Source organism: Silene latifolia, chromosome Y (assembly GCF_048544455.1).
Source record: "Silene latifolia isolate original U9 population chromosome Y, ASM4854445v1, whole genome shotgun sequence".
NCBI lineage: Eukaryota > Viridiplantae > Streptophyta > Magnoliopsida > Caryophyllales > Caryophyllaceae > Silene > Silene latifolia.
Window position 1 is genome coordinate 113,091,325 of NC_133538.1, and position 15,042 is coordinate 113,106,366.

At 33.9% G+C, this 15,042-nt stretch overlaps 1 long non-coding RNA gene across 1 annotated transcript; it reads right to left on the minus strand.

Moving 5' to 3' along the window:
- Positions 1-10,498: 10,498 nt before the first annotated feature.
- Positions 10,499-11,015, minus strand: LOC141634032 (uncharacterized). The gene is made up of 3 exons (XR_012538772.1): positions 10,932-11,015; positions 10,716-10,811; positions 10,499-10,580 (listed from the first exon to the last, which is right to left on the minus strand). It is a non-coding gene; the product is annotated as an uncharacterized LOC141634032 (long non-coding RNA).
- Between the last annotated feature and the right edge of the window lie 4,027 nt (positions 11,016-15,042).

Below are 15,042 nucleotides of genomic sequence, written 5' to 3' on the forward strand. Positions count from 1 at the left end.
CAAAATCCCAATTAAGAAACAATTGTTAAAAGTCCAAGGATTAGTGATAAATACAAACCAAAATCTCTAAAAAAATAAAAAGTCTCAAAATGACAATGGGAGTCTATAAACAAGTCAAAGTTATCTCTAACAACAAATACTAAGCTAGACTCGATATGTCAATTGCTTGTCCCTCGGCCCAAGCATCATCATGACAAACATGAAAGTCTAACTGCTCACCACATGACCGAAAATATTAAGTGGATCATCGCAGATAGTTTTAAAAGAGTTTAACATACAATGAACACATCAAGTCAACACATGGTTGTGAAAGGATAATCACTACACAAGCAACACCATAAATGTTACAATGTCCAAGATATGACATAGTATAACATCACATCCACATATCAAACCAATAGCCAAGTCAAACAATCTCGCATAAGAGAAATGGAACCGATGAACTCAAATCACACGGCGAACGTGCTTGTCCTCTAACGGTGCGTGCTACAAATCATACGACACCCACAATAATGTGTGCTACAAATTACACGGCAAATGAAGTGGTACTCTACTCACCCACAATAATGCTCGACAAATGAAGGGCTCTTGGCGGCCCTCTGCGTAAGGCGACGCCTCCAAAGGAAACTCGGTTATGCGTACCGGTTTCCAAACACAAGTCCAGTGCGAAACTCGACAATATTAATATCAACATCCAATAATCATCAACAATCACACAAACACACAATCTCATGGAACATTGTCACAAGTTCAACGCTATAACACAAACATCTCATAATCACATCATACCAAGAGTTGAGTAGAGAAAATTCCTACCTCTTAACAATTTTTCCAAGCTAGCAACAATCAAAATTTCTCCTTTACAAAATCAGCTCCTAAACAAACAATAAAACATATTCAAGTTCCATCCTTAATCAATTTCTCAATCATATATACACTAATTCCCACAAGAAACCCCCAAATTTCTAGGTTTATTGTCAAGAGATTCAATAACATAAGAATGAATAGAATAGAAATAAATGTTGTAATCTTACAAATTAGATGAAGATTAGATTAAACTTACCAAAGGAAAGATTAAATATGAATAATCTCCTTAATAGATATAGAGATCTCCCCTAAAGATGCTAATAAGATGGTAATAAAAGATAATAGTGTTTTAGGGTGAGTTTCAAGGCATATATCTGACAATGACGGCTATAAGATTATTTATAATAACCCTTAAACCCATGGCTTAAAATAAAAGAAAACCAAACAAAAACCCGTCGAACCGGTGCAATTCGACTGAGTCCTAAACCCAACTTGGTCGAGTGACACCTACTCGGCTGAGTGACCCGAAATAGAACCGTCCCTAAATGGGTACTCGGTTGAGTACCAACAAGTGACTTGACCGAGGCCCTTCTAATCGGTCGAGTACTGACCTTGTACTAAGTCGAGTCTCCTCTGAAATACGGAGTATTACGATCACGCCTACAGCTGCTGGTGTTCACCTTAACCAATCCAAATACATTTCAGATCTTCTCACACGGTACATATGAGTATATGACTGACTGTAACCCAATCACCTCCCTCATGCTCTCTCAACCACCTCTCACTCGTAACACTAAAGAACCTATACACGATGCAACACAATATTGGGCCATTATTGAGAGCTTACACTATCTCCCCCTTACTCGCCCATTGTTTAGAGCTTACAATCACCTCCCGCATGCTCTCCCATCCACTTCTCACTGAAGAACCTATACACGATGTAACACAATATTACATCTCATTGTTGAGAGCTTACAATATCTCCCCCGCCATGATATCGCCTTCCCAGTAAATAAACTTACACAATTTCTTACATAACCAACCTCGACTCATTGGATTGCACTAAAACGACCTCTTCGCTTTCTCAATGGTACAACTCATAACGATACCCATCTCCACAAAAACAGTCCACTTACTCTTCACGCTTACTGTGATGCCGATTAGGCCGATGATAAAGATGATTACATTTCCACCTCTAGCTATATTGTGTTTACCGGTGGCAATCCCATTTCCTGGTCCTCGAAAAAGCAGCGTCCCCTTTCACTCAAGAATGAGACATCTTGCACTATCTTTTCATTTTGTTCGAGAATAAGTTAACAGGAGTACTATTGGCATACAAAATATCAATGGTGATGATCAACTTTCTGATACACTAACCAAACCTCTACCGAAGCATCAATTCAATGATCTTATCTCCAAGATAGGACTTACTCTCCGACCGTCCATCTTGTGAGAGCGTATCAAGAATAATCAAGTTCCTTAATCTCTTCCTACAATCAAGGAAGATAATTGCCAAGAATAGCAACAATTTGAATTGTATATCAAGCCACGATTTACTCCTCTAATTAGTGCAATGTATAAATGTATTATTAGGAAGTATTCTTTTATAATTATAGCTTGCAAGCCTCTAGCTTAGTATAAGTAATCTAATTCACCATCATTGTATATAATTATAATCAATATTATCATTTTTTTACACGGGTCGAGTCAGACTTGTCAGCTCTAGCGATCGATAAGAGATATTTCGAGATGTATTAGGTAAATTAAAAATAGCAAAATATTTGTCGAGATGATCAATTTATAACGTATATTGCCCGACACGGCCTGTGATAAACCCAACAAGAACGAGTTATAACTTGTACATGCCAAACTTTGTAATGAAAAGCTCTTAAAAAAAATGTCCACGGATAGGAGGTATATGGACTTTGGGGTCTATTACGCTCGACTTCAAACTAAACCAGCCTAATTACACAAGAATATGATTAATTTAAACGTGTGTTTTCATTAAATTAAAGATAAAAAAATGTGTATGCCTTCGTCTTCTAAAAAAGACTCCATAATGGCACATGTAACATGACTTGTAATTTCATTAAAGAATCCATTGTATTTGTTCATTTCTAGCCATTTATGTAAACAAAACAATACGCGCACAATCTTCATTCATTCATTCTTTTTTGTATTCTTATCGCTTTTGTATTGTCATTGCTCTCCTTATCTTTTTGAAGGAGCGAAAACCGTAAGTTTCAACTTCTCCATGTCAAGCGTACGCCATTGGACGGTGTTTTAATGTTAGGGACAGGCATGTGATTGTTAATCTCTTAAAAGCGAAATGCTTCTATGCAATTAGCAATTCTATCTCTCTGGTTTGATAATCTGTCAATAGTTGCGTTAAGTGATGTTTTTTTGGCTAAATGGAGCTTAACTGAACTGAATTGAATTTAATAGAGCTGAAATGAACTGAAATAAGACCCTGCTCTTTCTAACTTAATTTCACCTCATTTCGGCGTAGATTAGCTCTATTCAGTTTGGTTCAGCTCAGTTTAATTCAGCTCAACTCTTCACAAATTATGACCTTATTCTTTTGGACTTAAAGTTACTCCTTTTAAATTCAGTTAATCTCCTATAAGTTCAGTTTAGTTCAGTCAGCTCCTATAATTATATTACAGAAAAGGTTAGTTCAATTCATACCCGTGCCTATAAGTTCAGTTCAGTTCAGCTCTTATAAGTTTAGTTCAGTTCAACTCAACTCTTATAAGTTCAGTTCAGCAAAATTAAGTCCAAAAGAACATGGCCTAACTCTTACTTCGGTTCAATTCAATTGAGTTCCTTTAGCCGAAAATAATAGGGTCTAAGAGTTATTTCGTAAAGAGATGGGCTGAACTGACTGAACTGAACTGGATGAAGTTAAACTGAACCGAACGAGCTGAACTTAATCCAGAAAAAATAGAACCTAACTTGTCTTGCTGGTAATCGTCAAAAACTTATAACCTCATATAATTCATTTTCTTTTAAACATTATTTAAATCGAGCGTAAATCATTTTTTCATTAGCTTTGTTTCTTACCCGCTATACTCGAGAAAAAGGATTGTACATCAGATGTACTACATCATATTTAATGACTTTTTGAGTTTTTGTGTATTTTTTTCGAGTATTATAGAGTTTATAAATTACATTTTAGTTTTATAATGTCAAAAATCAAATTTTTTTGAGCTTATATGTAATTTTTTTGAGTTATAATGTAACTTTTTGAGATTAAAGTTTAAGTAAATAAACTCGAAAACTTTATAATAAAACTCAAAAAATTTAGATTAAAACTCAAATACTTTATCTTAATACTCAAAAACTATATAATCTGATGTACTAAATCAGATGTATAATCCACTTACTGGCTATACTCCGTAAATACTATAGTCCAGGACTATAGGTGTAACCTTTGTGACATTTCACCAAAAATGAGCAAAAACCATCATTTTTATCTAGCTCTAAATTCACTCTTTCAAAATTCTTTCATAAATAAAAGTTATCAGATGAGGCATAGCCCAGCAATCACTTAATTTTGGGTGGATTCGTCAGCACGGAGAAAGAATAAGGATGTTATCACTAGTTATAGAGTTATAGTACTACCGGACTCGAATTCGCCCTAAATCGATAATGCAAACTTTAACAAAAATAAAAATCAATGAGCCAAAATCCCTCTACAAGTATCCTAACAACCCTATCCTATGTCCTTGCATCATACAAGGGAAGTGCTAGGGCTAGACCTGTCAAACGGGTCGGGCGGGTTGGGTCCCGGCTCGGGTTATACGAGTCGGGTCAGGATACAGGTCGGGTCAGATACGGGTCACGGGTCGGGTTAAGGTCAAAATACGGGTCAAGAAATAATTTCTAACGTCTTTTTTAAACGATTTTTTTAATTAGAAAAATATTTTTCAAAAATGTAAATCATATTTAAAATTAATATTTTAACCATATTCAACGTTTAAATTAATTATATTGACATAATTATAAAAATAAACTTTTTTTAATAATTATTTTATTATTAAATATTATAATGTTATATAAAATTAACTTTTTTGTTGTTTTTGTAATTTTAAGTGATAAAAAAAATATTTTTTAACGATTTTTTCAAATATAATATATAAATATTAATATTTTAATAAAATTCTTGATTTACCTTTGACCCAACGGGTCGACCCGTTCGGATCGGGTCTCGACCCTAAAATAACGGGTCATTTCGGGTTCTGGTCAAACGGGTCGCGGCTCGAAAAAACCGGGTCTGTAACCTTAAAAACGGGTCGGGCGGGTCGGGTTTTCGGCTCGGGTCAAGTTTTGACAGGTCTAGCTAGGGCGATATCGGGTGTTACCGAGTTTTGGTAACACCGTAATAAAAAAATAGAAAAAAATAAAAAGTAAAAAAATTAGTTTTCACTTTTGCGCCAATATAGTAGGGATAAAACCGTAATTAACAATCTATTATATTAATAAAATAAAAGATTGAGTAAAATATACTAGCTTAGCTACCTGTAAGCAGAGAGCTCCCCCTGTTTTACTTATTACGCCCCCCCCTACTTTTTTTCATTTATTTATATTTTGCCCTTTGACTATGTAATTAATTAAAGTAAAAAATATTTCTCGTTTTTTAGTTTCTGGTTTTCAAAGACGGTTTTTTACAAGATTAAAATCGGAGGCGGTTTTTAAAATTATTGTTTTATAATTATTAGATTTTGGTAATGTTTTTTACGATAACTAATAATTGTATTATAGTAAATGATTTTCGTTGAATATTTCAATTTTGATTTAATTACCGCTTTGTCGTAAATAAGTTTGGGGCGATTTTTAGAATACTTAATTTAATATGTACCAGGTCTTAGAAAGACGTATTCTCCACCAACTATTATATGTACTCAAAAATTCACTCAAAAAAAAAAAGAAGTGGCCTTGTCATGTGAATTACAAGACGCGCTATGGTGGTGTCGTGTGAATTACAAGACGGTGCCATGGCCATGTCGTGTGGTTTACATGACAGAACCATGATTGTGTCATCTGGTTTACACGGCGGGTCCATGGCCATGTCTTGTAAGCCATATGACAGCGCAGTGCCATGGCCGTGTCTTGTAATCCACATGACGGGTCCTTGGCCGTGTCTTGTAATCCACACGACGGGTCCTTGGTCGTCTCTTGTAAGCTACATGACGAGGCCAATTTTCGTATTTTTTTTTAAATCGTGTTATGTGTGCCGCTAAATTGAATTTTATTTTTTAAATCTTGCAATCATTATTTTTGAAACGATATAATCTTTTCATCCATTCATTCAAGACGATTTTTTGTAACGATTTAAAATCGTCTTGAATGAATAAGTTAAATCTTTTCATTCATTCATTCAAGACGATTCATTCATTCAAGACGACTTTGTTATTATAATTTTTCAATGTAAGAATTATGACTTCAATAAGAAATTAATATGATTAAAATAGTGGTATCAAATATGATTTAATTGAAAAATATATTTTTATTGTAATAAAGATGTCAAAAAAAGGTGTTAGATTGTTTTGACCCGTATTCTAACTTTGGTCCGCCTCTGACCCATATAACATGACACGTATTATATATGACTCGTCCAATATATTAAACTTGTTAATAGACTCAATACAAAAAATTAGCTTTCCGTTTTCACAAAACTTCATCTGATGACACGTTCAAAGACCATTTTGCTCGTACACCCGTGATCATTTGACAAAACATAACTTTTATTTTTCATAGTACCATATAAATGACAATTAAAGCTGCTAAATACAGGATATTGAGACAATTGCGCAATATTAGGTTGCCGAAACTCAATCTAAGATGGCTTAAAATAAGAGAAGTATAATAATTTTTAGAAAATCCGTTCAAAAATATTTATATGATTAGACCAAAAAATTAGACTTATTTCACTAACGCTATTGCTAAGAAAAATAATTTCATGTATATGTCAAATTACCATAAATATAATTCCATTATGGACTCATCGCTCAATTATTTTTCTTACCGCATGATACATATAACTGTGTAAGGCTAGTTAATACATACTAAGAATTTCAAAAGCAATCAATAGTTGCAAGTTACATATTATCGTTTAATACTTTAATTGCTAAGTATAACTTAGAAATACTATGTACCAAAAAATATCTTAAAATATCAAAAATATATGGTATTTGAAAATGAGGTAACAAACTTAATTTGTTTTTCTTTATTTATTGCTTCAAGTTAGGAGTTATTTTAGGAAATACATTAATTTTCAATAGAAATGAGGTATGAGTAGTTTGGCGGGAAAAAAAATGTGTTGTGGTTGTTGTTTTATTATTTAGTATAGATAGATAGATAGACAGATAGATTCCTTTCATTGATTTTCATGTCAGTCCGTTTTTCTTTGATTTTCATTGATTTTTGATTTTCATATCAGTCCATTCAGGCGAGTTTTTGATTTTCATTGATTTTTTTTTTCAGTTTATGTTTTAAAAATGCAATCGTATTTTTTTCACAAAACCCAATTTTCAGTTCATTGATTTTCATTGAACTGACTTAAAATATTTTCAGTTGAAATGGTAACAAACTGACTTAAAATATTTACAGTTTTTTTTATATTTCATAACTTAATATATTGAGGGTTTTGTTCAGAATGTAGATTGGTAAAATTTTTTGTTAAAATAGGTGTTTCTTATGTATTTGGGCAATTATTATTTGTAACCATTAGTTTTCAATGTTTTATAGTTGTAATGGTCACAAACTGACTTAAAATGGTACCGGTTTCTGCATGTCTAATAACTTAATATGTCGTGAATTTTATTGGTTATGTTATCATTTTTGGGTATTAAATCGAACCATTGTAGTAATATATTACTAGTTTTGTTTGATATGTAATCATTTAATTATATCAGTTATATATATATATATATATATATATATATATATATATATATATATATATATATAGCAAAGTTCTCCTAAGTCCTTCATATGCCATTGAGTCCATGAGTCATTTCCACAACCCTTGGATCATGCATGGTGGAAGGTTGAGATTGAAAGGAAGAAATACACTTAACACTAATTAATTCACTTCTCTCTTTAATTTTAGTAATACATTCACTAATTCATAATCATACACAATTAATACCACCTTTTGTCTTATACTTCAAAGTTTATGAAAATTTTGTTAACATTTTTCCTGTTTCGGTTTTTTTCGTTTTTTTTTTTCGAGACAAATTTTCGACATTTTAGGATTTTTACGAGTGTAATTCTAACAGCAAAAAGTGTAATTTTAAGGAATGTTTACGAGAACTTTGCGTTTTACAAGTTTAACTTCAGTCTTTTTCGAGTGATTTTGACGAATAATATTTTGAATTTTTATAATTTTATCACAAGTTATTGTAATTTTAGCATTTCACGAGTGTTATTTTAACGACAAAAAGTGTTATTTTAGTCCAGATAAGTGTAATTTCAGTCCAATGAGATTGTTATTTTAGTCAAGGAGAATGTAATTTTAGTCCAGAAAAGTTTAATTTTAGTCCAGGAAAGTATAATTTCAGTCCACTGAGAATGTAATTTTAGTCCATTGAGAGTGTAACATTAATCCAATGAGAATATGACCAAGTCCATTGAGAGTGTAACATTAGTCCAATAGAAGTAAGTGTAATTCTAATGGAGAAAAGTGTAATTTTAACAGAAAAAAATGTAATTTTAATGGAAAAAAGTGTAATTTTAACAGAAAAAAGTATAATTTTAACAGAAAAAAGTGTAATTTTAATAACAACAAAAAGTGTAATTTTAACAACAAAAAGTGAAATTTTAATGGAGAAAACTGTTAAGAGATAAAAAAATTAAGAGAAGAAGGAGAAGAACTTTAAAAATAAAACCCACAATCAAGAACATTTAAAAAAAAAAAAGTAGAAACTCAAATCTGGAACGCAAAGCAAAAAAAAAAATTGAGAATAAGAAAAGGGCGGCGGTGGAGGAGAGGTGAAAGGAGGAGGGAGAAGAGGAGGTGGTGTCGTGGTGGGACGGTGGCGCTAAAGTGGGCGGTGATGTGAGTATTTGGCGCTGAAGTGGGCGTTTGTGAGTGGCGTGTGTCGTGCGAGGTGGAAGGAGGCGGTCGTGGTGATGCGGGTGGTGGTGGGGGGATGGCGGGTTAAGGATTGTGGTGGCGGGAGGGCAGTGTAGTGGTGTGTGAGGTGACGATTGGTGGAGAGGACGCGGTGGTGGTGGTGATGCGGGTGGTGTTAGGTGGGTTCTCGGCTCAAGGGTTGTGGTGGCGGGAGGGGTAGGTGGTGGCCGGTGAGGGTAGGTCGGTGGGGGTGGATGGTAGGTAGAGAATTAAATTGAGTTTTTTTTGTTAGGATGAGAAGATTTATTTGGGTTTTGAATTAATTTGGGTTTAGAGAGGAAGTAGTTATTAAAGTTAAAATTTTTTGGGTTTCTCGAAATTTGAGTTTCTCGAAATTTTTTGTTAGGATGAGAATATTAATTCAAAACCCAAAGAGGTAATTTACCCATATATTTGTGTATAATAATAATAATGTACCATCTTTTTCGAAATTGTAACCACTTTACAAAACGTATTACAATAACATCTAAGCATATTAGTTAGAATTTATTAATGTAATCATATTAGTCTGAGTATGTAACCATTTTACGATATATGTTTTAATTAGATTTGATTAAATGATAACATGGGCGTATGTATGTAAAATGTTACTAACGTAGTCAGGATATGTAACCATTTTACAATATGTTTGATTTTATTAAAAAGATTCTTAAAATAATGACATATATGAATACAAATGGTGACATGAGACTATGAGAGTATGTGTTTAAAATGTTATCATCTTAGTTAGAAGATCACTACTACAGATACAGGTTATAACAACGGGTAAAAACCGTTGTAAAAACAAAAAACGGATGTTGTTAAAGCGGCCGTTGTAAAAGGTATTTACAACGGTTAGGTTATTTACATAAACCGTTGTCTAAAGTATTAACAACGGTTAAAAGCCGTTGTTGTTGCGTGTAACCCGTTGTGGAAAGTGTTTCAAAAATTTGGTGGGAATAATATAACAACGGTTGTCTTATGTAAAACCGTTGTTGTAACCTTCCCTCCAAAATTGAAATTTGTAGTAACAACGGGTATATGCTATATACCCGTTGTTGAAATTTTTAGTAACAACGGTTCTTAGTTTATAACCCGTTGTTGTAACTGTCCCTCCAAAAATGTGAAGACTTTTAACAACGGTTCTTCGTTTAAAATCTGTTGTTGAATATTATGCACGGTATTTGTGAAATGTATTCACAATGGGTTTTATTTTAGTAACCGTTGTTAAAGGTCTTGACAACGGTTTTTTTTAGTAACCGTTTTTATTACGAACTCCTAATATTTTTAAAAATTAAATTTGTTTCATGCCATTCAAAACCCTCGCATATATCAAGAAAGACCATATACCAAAGATCGGATAAATCACACTGGTTCATCGAACTCAATAGATTCAATTTAACCATAATAAGAAAGATCATATATATATATATATATATATATATATATATATATATATATATATACTTACAAGGAGTTAAATTTACATGAACTAAGCATTCCCTAACTTCAACAAAAAATTTACTAATAAGTGATCTAAACTCGAGTATCATGCATTTCTATTTTCTAAGACGTATTTGCCCAACATGTCCCTTACCTCGTCTATATCTACACTTGAGTACTGCTGAATCTCTGGTGACGGGTTGATTACATACTGCGGAAAAAACAAAGACAAGACATTATTGTAACAACATCAAATACTGCATAGCAACATCATGGTATAGCAGCAAGCAAGACAACATCAGCTCTAATTTAAGAAAAGTAATAAACACATTATTAAATTACTAACCTTTTCTGGAATAAGGATATATCTTCGCCTAATAATCTCCAACATGAACCGACAAACGTAGTATCCACATTGTATGCTATCCGGCTGGCGAGGGGCCTATTATTACATAAAAACAAACAGACGAGAGAAGGCTCATATCAGAATCTTGAACTTTAGGTATTGTATTAGTATTAAACACAGATTTTTGCACTTAATGTATTGTATTTGAGCACATACCCCTGTTATCGTAATAAAATCAGGGCCATCATCAGAATCTTTCGTGGGTTGATCCTGCTCGTTAGCTCTTCTCTTCTCAAAGGCCTTTTTTTTTTTAAAAAAAAAAGAGGCAGACACTCATTTTTTTAGGGGCAAAAAAGAGCTTTTTGCTATAAATAAAAATTGAAACTTAATGTTATTATAAATAAATAAGTATTATAAACTTACTTATTAATCAAGCGCTTAAAAGTCTCGCTTGGTGGATTATGTAAAGAGTCCAACCCAAAAACTTTCTTCTTTGTCGGCATGATGGCTGCTAGTACCCAATGAGTCCTACATCAAGAGACATCATCATTATTAACAATTACATATATTAGTTATGAAAATGCAATTGTATAGGAGGAAACGTAATATTAATTTGTTTATTACCCTTTTTCATTATAAGCGGCAAAAATCAGCTTCTTGGTTGTCGCCAATTGCTAAGCAATATAATCTACCCGTTCTTCGAACGAGTATTCCGGAATAAATAAAGATAAAACATAAAGGCACAGGAATCCGTATTGATCAGATGGAATCTTCTTCTCGGGGATCACTCTCAATTTCGATATCCTACATTATTACGGTATTAATTCCGGTATTTAATTAAAACACTATCTAGTAGTCAGAATATTAGAATATGAAATTATTTATTAAGAAACTTACTTCATCCAAACAAATAGGTGTGCCACATCAATCTGGTCTAGGCCAGCCCAAATGGCTAGCATATCCTATGATATAAGTGCTTCGCAATCAACCCCTAGAATATCCTCCTCGAGCGGAATAATTATCAATTGCTCGGTTGCTATGCGACGGCAAGCCTCCTCATGCAGTTTCCTCATCGTCGCCGTTCTTACTTTTTGCATGTAATCCTTCCCAGTATATTGTGTGGAGTTTAAACTCCTAACTTCTTTCAGGTTGGGGAAATAATGATTCTTTGATTTTGTGCTACTACCACCAGCCTACACATGTAGATAATTAAAATAATAAAAAATCCAAAGGTAACATATCCTAGTTGGAGTAATAAAAATAAAAGCGTAGTTAACTAAATACCTCGTCAACCTGCTCTTTCAATGATGGGGTAGTAGTAGCAGGTATGACTGGGGACTTAGGCTTATCAGTCTTTTTTGTCCCCTACACAAAATTACCATGCATGCTTTTTAGAAATACAGACAAAATATAAGGGAGCGAGGTTTTTAAAAAAAATGGAGAAGTTAATTAAATACCTCAACAAGTTGTTGTCTGGACGAGGTAGTTGGCATGTCCGGGGACTTAGGCTTATCCGTCTTAGCCGGCTTTTCTGTTCCCTACATACAAAAAATTTCCATGCTTTAATTTTTAGAAATACAGAAACAAAAAAAATTAAAGGGAGGTTTTCATAAAAATATAAGGAACTGTAAGACCTGACTACTAAAGAATCACAATAACCACTGATGTTAATCATAATTAAGGATTAACAAATACTTTCCTTGAGTATTTAACTTATGAATCTTCCAGATAAAATTTTAACGAATAACTCTTCTTACTGGACTCTTCTTACTGAACTGTGTGACCGGGACTATCAAAGATCAGCAATACATAATGCTTTGAGACTAAATAACAACAATTCAGTATGACATCCCCAAGATTATGAACTGTTGCATTCATAATGTCACGGAAGAGAGGTATACGTATATGGTATACGACTACACGCAGCTGTAAAGGCATTAGTAAGATCACAAGAATTGGAGGATTTTACAGGAATAGAAATAGAAAGATTCATTTTCATTCTACTAGGATAATTAAAATCTTTCCGAAGACAGAAAAGCTTTGGAGGGAGAACGTCATTGTTGTATCCATTTTCATTCATTTTCCTTCTTTCTCCATTACCCTCGCCTTTCCTCTTATGTATCCAAAAAATGAATTAAAGGTAGCAATTAGGAAGATTAGGTTTTAGAGCTCTAGCATTAGATATTTTGTTGGTACAATTATTAGTAAAACAATCTCATACAAGACTTGAAGACTATTATTAATTAGTTTAATTGTTTTTTCTCTTACCATGCAGTTTGAGTAACTACTGAAATTAATGTTTAATTAGTGGTGATGCAGCCTAAAATAATTCGAGTTTAGCCTAAAAATGGAGAAGTTAATTAAATACCTCATCAAGTCCCCGAACATTAGGCTTATCCGCCAAAGCCGGCTTTTTTGTTCCCTACAAAAAAAAATAACATATAAATTTAACATATAAAAACATTCAACAATTAAAAATGTAACATATATATAAAGGTATTTCTTCTAACCCCAACTCGCTTTATTTGAGGCGAGGCGAGACGACCGAGCCAAGTAGATGTGAGTTTCGAGCCATTGGATGAAACTCCTAACCGCATCTCCCGAATGGTAATGCCGTCCTGACGAACGGGACAGTGCGGTTGAAAGTTTTCATGGCCTGGAAAGACTGTAGTTATCTCTACTTTTCTATGATTCGGCAAAAGTTTTTCGCCATGAACTACAGTTACCGCTGCTGATTTGGTGTGCATTTCTACGAGACCCCGGCCAACACGCACATTTGGATATTCGAATTTAGGGTCAGCAAGAATAACTACTACCCTCTTGTTTAAAGCCTGAAGAATATACACATACATTATTATATCCCAAAATTTAATAGAATTCATATAAACTTAACTAATTAAATACTTCATGTATGCATACCTTACTGAAAACAGGGAACTGACTTGAAGGGGATGTATCCTGTTTTCTATCAGCTGTCTTCTCAAGTTGCATCTCCTTTTCAGACCCATTATTTACCTAATAAAATTAACCAATGGCACGATGTCAGAAGTTATAGCATTAGAGTTGGCAGGGAACACACCCCCTGATCTTACCCAAAAAAAGAAAGAAAAGAAAAATAACGAAGTATTAGGTGGTACCTGATCGGCTTTAGTTGTTACAGCTTCAGAAGCATTAGGTACCTGATCTTTCTGAATCTCGTTGACCGATACTTCCTTCTCATGTATTGCCAAGGTAGTAGTGTTCTCGGCCTCTTGACCAATCTGTTGTACCTTATTACCCTCTTTAAAAGACATCCTCCATCATCTTCACTTCTTCTTCGGAAAGCTTGCCTCCAGCATTCAACTTTAGTAGTACGGATGCCATTAACTGAAGCTGCGTGCCAAGAATGTAATGTGTCAGCAATTTTTATCCCAACAATAACATGTGAATTGAACTTAAATGAAAATAATAGAATAAATGGTACCATGTCAGCCTTCTCAGACTTAGTCTTCCTTTTCTTCTTTATCGGGGCAGTTGTCCCATAATATTTCGTTACTCCAACCTGTAACGGGACGCCCCTCAAGCGACCTGGATGTTCGGGTCGTCCGATCGCTCTAGCAAGAACGTCATTACGACCACTGGGAGTGAATTTCCCTTCTTCTACCTCTCTCAATACGTTGTCCTATAATATATTAAATAAACTTCTAATTATATTTGTGACTAAAATAATAAAGTTAGTAATGAACTCGTCTTAATAAAATAATGCTTACTATGTTGGCCAACACTTCCTCATCATATTTGTCACGCGACCGGGATCCTTTAGGCGTGTGCCCTTCTTTATAAGTTACATGCCGATCCACCTCTTTCACTCCCTTTGCCACCTACACATTAACATGGTAACATTTATACATGTAAATGTGTATCAATGCAAGTCCAAGTGTGATTAAAAAAATAAAGTCTCACAGGGGAATAATGCATGCTACTTACGAGGTTTTCTTCTATCTTTTTGTAACCGCCTCGAGAACAATACCATTTCCCCTTCTTGCATGGAATGTTAGCACGATTTCTTCTGCTAACGGCCTTCAAATAATTATATAAAAGCGCAAGTAGATGAGATAATAAAAAGATTATATAAAGGACTCATTAATTAAAAAAATGATAGGTAAATCGTTAAAAGGCGAGGATATTTAACCTCGAAACTTCTCGCAGTTCTCATCTTTTGAAAAGATCCCATTGTTCCTGACTGATGGTGGGACACTTGTTTTCCGGTGGGCTCTTACGCATCTCCCCCGTTGCCTTGTCCACATACAACCAATCCCTAGCAATGTCACACCTCCATTGCCTGTGG